The sequence below is a fragment of the Numida meleagris genome, chromosome Z (assembly GCF_002078875.1).
Source record: "Numida meleagris isolate 19003 breed g44 Domestic line chromosome Z, NumMel1.0, whole genome shotgun sequence".
Classification (NCBI taxonomy): Eukaryota; Metazoa; Chordata; class Aves; order Galliformes; family Numididae; genus Numida; species Numida meleagris.
The window spans coordinates 13,533,722-13,539,876 of NC_034438.1; the positions used below are offsets into that span (position 1 = coordinate 13,533,722).

At 40.2% G+C, this 6,155-nt stretch overlaps 1 long non-coding RNA gene across 2 annotated transcripts; it reads right to left on the minus strand.

The window, feature by feature from the left end:
- LOC110390194 lies at window positions 1,855-3,998 on the minus strand. Of its 2 annotated transcripts, none has more exons than XR_002433625.1 (4): window positions 3,917-3,998; window positions 2,708-2,803; window positions 2,460-2,611; window positions 1,855-2,331 (listed from the first exon to the last, which is right to left on the minus strand). It is a non-coding gene; the product is annotated as an uncharacterized LOC110390194 (long non-coding RNA). The 2 variants fall into 2 exon arrangements; XR_002433624.1 differs by lacking the exon at window positions 3,917-3,998 and adding an exon at window positions 2,902-3,543.

A 6,155-nucleotide genomic window follows, 5' to 3' on the forward strand; every position in this document is an offset into this window, starting at 1 on the left:
GATATTAGAGGTCTTTTCCAACCTTAATGATTCTATGATTTCATATGAGTACTCATAACCTCAGGTTGAGGTCTGGAAGATAGGAGTTGACCTTTAGATCTTAAGTGTGTCCAGCTGCTCTCGTTCATATTTTGGGACCCAGAATGAGACTGCTTGCAGAAAAGTTAACTTAATTCAGTATTTTTGTGGTTATGACACATCCTGAAATGAGAAAGCATGCTGTTCACACTCATCAGCCTAGAAGTTTAGCCCATTCCTCCAGCTTTATAGCAACAAAATAGCCTGAGGTAGGACAACTTCCTGCAAAGCTAAGCCATTGTAAAAGGAATGGAAAACTCGTGGCACCAAAGATAGGATAACAGAGAGAAAAATCTGACTTTGCCACATAGTGGGAAGACCGAACTGCAAGAGTTCATTTATCCCCTCAGAATCACAAAAAGGTGCTGTTGGTCTCCAGTCTCATTTTAAGTTAACTCTTTCAAGCGTTTGCTATTTGAACAAGGTTTGATCTGATGACATGAAAGAGGATATAGGTAAAGTATTTCTGAATAGCAACAGAACTTTGAGACAATGGTTTTCAGGAAACTTTGACAATTATTTCAAGCTTGAGAGTAATTAATCTACGCCTCTTATAAAGTGACTACTAAGCATAGTCTAGGGTTTCTTGTAGCAGCATAGAAAGTCTGTAGATGAGCAATGAATTGAAACCACACTGAAAAGTTCAGTGATCATTTTAAATTTTTGGTTGCCACTTGGGGTATCTCATTGATCAGCTGGACACAGTATTTCAAGTATGAGACCATTGATGTGTGACATTCCTCAGGGGTCAGTACTGGTACCAGCAATATTTAACATTTTCTATGGTGATGTGGACAGTGTGATGGAGTGCCTTCTCAGCAAGTTTGCAGATGACACCAACCTGAGTGGTGCAGCTGATGGTCTGGAGGAACAGACACCATGCAGAGGGAACTTGAAAGGCTTGAGAGGTGTGCTGGTGCAAAACTCATCAAGTTCAACAAGGTTAAGTGCAAAGTCCTTCACCTGGGTCTGGGCATTTCAAAGCACAAATACAGGCTTGTCAGTGACTGGATAGAGAGTAGCAGAAAAGAACTTAGGGGGGGTACGGGTGGATGAGAAACTCAACACAAGCTGCAAATATGTGCTTGCAGCCCAGAAGGTCAACTGTATCCTGGACTGCATCAAAAGACACGTGACCAGCAGGGAGAGGAAGGTGATTGTCCCTGTCTGCTCCACTCTCATGAGGCCCCACATGCAGTACTGCTTCTGGGTCTGGGAACCCAGTACAAGAAAGACATGGGTGAGTTCAGAATAGACTGCAAGGACGATCAGAGGGCTCCTATGAAGACAGGCTGAAAGAGTTGGGTTTGTTCAGCCTGGAAAAGAGAGAGCTCTAGAGAGACCTTATAGCAGCCTACTAGTACCTACAGGAAAGCTGGGGAGAGATTCTTTATCAGAGAGTGCTCAAAGGGTTGTGGCTTTAAAGTAAAAGAGGGTAGATTCAGACTAGAAATTTGGAAGAAATTCTCTGCTATGCAGATGGTGATAGGAACAGGTTGCCTAGAGAATATGTGGATGCTGCTTTCCTGGAGGCATTCAAGGCCAGGCTAGATGGGTTTTTGAGCGAATTGGTCTAATGGGAGGTGTGGGAGGTGTTCCTGTGCATAGAATTAAATGGTCTTTAAGGTCCCTTCCAACCCAAACTATTCTATGATTTTGTGAAGTACAATATGAAGGACACTTTGGACTCCTTCCCTGTTGATAAAGTTGCTATCAACTCATAATGAAACTTTCCTTAGCTGCAATGAAGATATGAACAGACAATAAGAATTACATTACAAGTTTTCATATTATTCCAAAAGCTGAAGCCAGCTGGTGTTCAAATTACTGAAAAACTGTCTTAGTCAGTTCGGGAGATTAGTTATATGTGAATAGTACATTATGAATCCAATTCTCTTTTGTCATCAACTTTCTTTCCCCTTTGCAGACACATCCTAAATTGCTTTTCTATCCAATTTTCTAACCACACTAATTAAGCTCCAGAACCTTTTTTCATGTCCTCGCCTGTGTCACTACCTTAGCCAAAAAGTGAAATACCATACTATGAAGAAGATGGAAGAGAAAGCATTTCATGAACAAAGTGCCTTAACCCTTATTTTGTAATTTCTGGGAGGAGGAGGGGAGAAACTGCAGCAGAAGGTCCATGAGATGCAGCAGAGTGGGATCTGGTGCCAGCCACATGCGTGAACAGCTTGGAGCAATTCCTTTTCAACAATTTCAAAGGCAATAGCATTGTATTGAGATAATCACTGCCTGAAAGAAAAGATAAACACAACCTCGAAGCAATAACAACAATAAAAAGGGCAAAGCCTGTACTGCTCTGCTTGCAAGAGCTAAAGCCCACAGCATTCTTTCTGTGCTTTGCCATTCTTATGGCTTACCTGGCAGAGTGACTAGTAATCATGGAATAGTTTGTGTCAGCAGAGAACTTAGGGATCATGTAGCTCCAACCTCTCTGCCATGGGCAGGGTTGGTACCTTCTAGATCAGGTTGCTGTGTGGCTGTGCAATCCTCATTTGACTTGTATGCTAGGCTACAAAGAGTGAAAAAGATGTAAATACAGGGAGAAAAAAATACAGTAACAACTTCTTTTTGGCCTACTAATAGCCAAACATGCAGAGATATGTACTTTGAAGATTGGTGGCTCAGTTCTCCATTACACTACAGATTCTGGACCATCCATCTGGCACTGTAGCATTGTCACACTTGGTGTATGAGTTCATGCCTGCATAATATGATGGAAAGTGCAGCAATGACAGCAAGTGAGGATTCACTCAAAGACAACACCAGTAGGCACAGAAATAAGGGAGAGAAACTACTTACCTTCAAAAGACCTCAGGTACACAGCGATCTCCAGAGAGATACCCTGCCCTCCGCTGCCAACCCTTAAATGAGGTCTGGGAAGGGGTGGATCCTGCACCTGAGAGGCGGGCATGCAGCTGAGCTCCCCTACCTTCCTACCAGGTGCTCAATCACTGCTACAAGCCCTGACTTACCATTTCCACTACAGCCAGCTTACAACACACCCATTTTAATTCAACCTAGACAGTGTTTACATGAGAGCACAGGTCTGAAGTGCTCTCCAGGGAGCCTGGTCATTTTACTTTAGGGAGCAGTGGGCTGGCATTGGTACCTCGCCACAGCCTCCTCACACTGCAGACCCTAATGCTGAGGAAACGGTCCACATGAGGGTAATGCAAGACCCACTGCTAGTAGTATCACTTTTTACAGTAGTAGGGTTGTGGAGCTTTTCATTACACACAAAACATACATCAGATGATAGAATTTGGAAGACTGTGGCCTCTTCTTTTGTCAACTCAGGCTATCTGTATACTGGGCAGCATCAGTAAGACAGACCCTGCAAGGTGAGGGAAGTGGTCAGACCCTCCTGTGCTATGTTTGATGTGCCCCATTTGGGGCACTATGTCTGGTTTCAGGACCCTGGCTGGCCCAAGGATGAGGACAAACTGAACAGAATACATTAAAGTGCTATTCAGCGGCTTAAAGGACAGTGAGGGCCTGCAGTAATAGAGCCCTTACAATATGCTGTAAAGAGCATGGGCCAGATTAGTGGAGACTATTTAAAATGAGCACATCTTAGATCTTTTACTAACTTAAATCCTTAATTTTGGTTGCAAGGCTGCTCTGCATCCCTGCATTTACCTGTAACAAAGCAGGAGAAGAGGGTATATAGATTGCTTTCACTGTGGTGAAATATATCTTAGTAACCTGTCTAACCATCTAGATTTAATGTTTTCTTCTTTTTGCTTTCCCCAGTGAGATCTGTGTGCCAGGATACACATCCCTCTGTGTCTAAGCCAAATGCCACATCACTTACCTTAGCTCAAATCAATTATGCAGCTATCCAGGTCAGAAAAATAAAGGGGAAATACAGTGCTTCAGCTCCTCCTTTTATGGTAGAGTACCTGTCAGACCACACAGGTGCTGGAAAACCAGAGGGATCCCATGAAGTGTTAATTTGCACCAGTGCAGGTGTCTGAGATTAGGAAACAGAGGACAGCTGACAACAAGGGTGGGAACAGAGTGGGCACAGGTGAGCTGCTCTGTGGCAAAATGAATGTATTCTGGCCTAGGGGGAGACTTTGTTATTTTCTGCAGTGTGAATGAGTTCTTGTATGGTATATTAATAAATAGAATCTCCTAGTTTGCTAGTTTCTTTGTATTATTTAATTTCAGCATATCACTATCTCTGAAATGTCTGTTGGTGATCAAATATTGGATTAAGTTCTTTGCTATTTGACCTAATCAAGATAACATGAGGAATCATGTAATCTTAAAAATATGTGAACCTATTCAGCTGGTTAAATAATTGCTGATGAACAAGTTCATGGGAGAGCGTTTCCTCACCCAAAGAAAGCTGTGGTGTCTTAGGGTACAATCTACTATATTTACTATTATCATAACTGAAAAAAAAATCAGTGGTAGATTTTCTGTTGTAGTTGGGTACAACACTTCATTTGGTGTTTATGTCACTACAGATTGAATTATTCTCCTACACAAAGCCGTCCATTTTTCATTTTCTGAAGTGAAATAGAAAGTGATATAAACCATTCATTTCAGTAAATTGTATGCCTGTACTAATATATTCTAAAGCACTTACTGTTTTGTGTTTAACATTCCTTTTTGAACACATTTGTAGATATGTCAGCATAACTGTTCATTATTTTTAACTACTCATCTAACTATTTTTTTTTCCAGTTATCTAACACTTTTCAGGGAAGACAAAATCTTCTTTGACTCTGCAAATACACCTGTATTTGATAATATAACAACGAGTGCATAACTGATGCGTTGCCTTAGAAACCAATATTGGTAGCAGGTGTTGTTAGGAATCTTTGACTCCTAAAATTCAGTATTAATTTCTGTTGGGGGGAGGAAGAAAAAGCTTATGAAGCTATGAAGATATCAAAGTAATACACCTCAGGTTCAACAAACTTACAGTATTTTATTAGTATTAAAGGTCTTATCACATTTTCCATGAAGTAAGAAAGGTGTTGGTTTTTGTCATTTTTTTGTTTTGTTTTTTTCCTTTAATTCAAAGAATCTATTTCTTGTGGATATATCTATGCGTATTTATATTCTAGCTTCAGATGTATGCTGTCTGCATTATAATCCCACCCACTTCAGCATCAAAATCTGCATGTCTCCACCCTACTCTTCACCTGTTATTATCAGGTAGAGCACAGGCTAGCTGCTAATACCTCTGGAAAATTTCAAATTCAGTTTAGTAACTTAAGAGAAAATGGGCTATCTCTATGTAATAACTTTTTCTAGTGCATTTTATATTACAAATTACTGAAAAATATTGGGACTGCCTTGCATTGCACTGACACAGATAGGTACCTTTAAAACCTGTTAGGGTTTTAAAGATAGCCATAGCCATACCTGCCTATGATTGGCCAGGTTTTCCGTGCTTATTATTTCTCAGCTTCCCCCCCCCCCCCCCCCTTTTCTGAGAAGACTGGCAATACAAGAAGTAAATTCTGTCTAAACAGGTTTGCCTTTCATAAACAGTAGCAGAGGCAGCTTCTGGTCACAGATTTGCTATTGGAGCTAACTTCTAGACAAATGGAAACCTTACAAATGAAATGGTCTAACTATTCTTGTCAACTGTTTAAATCCTTTAAATACGTATGTGACTGTAGGCATATCTGGGATGTGTAAAGAGCTGGGACTAAAGAGCTAATTCTTGTATTCATTATACTTAGCACACCTTCAGGAGAAATCACTTCAAATTATAACTCAGGAAAATAAAAACACTTGGATGAAAGTATGAACACGATCAAAAACATTCACTGGAATTCAGTGTAAAAGAGAAAGTACTACAGGAATTAATCTGATAATATGGTTAGAAGCCATATGTAAAACAGACTTTTTTTTTTTTTGTCGAGATTATGTATTTACAGATTATAAAGGCAAATTAATTGAAAACCTATTGCAGTAAGATCTTGAGTTTAATTGCTGCTAACAGAGAGAGAAATTATAGTTTTAGAAAGCATATCACATTTATATAAAAATTTACTCTACTTACAGTTTGTGTAAGAGGGAAGAATTTG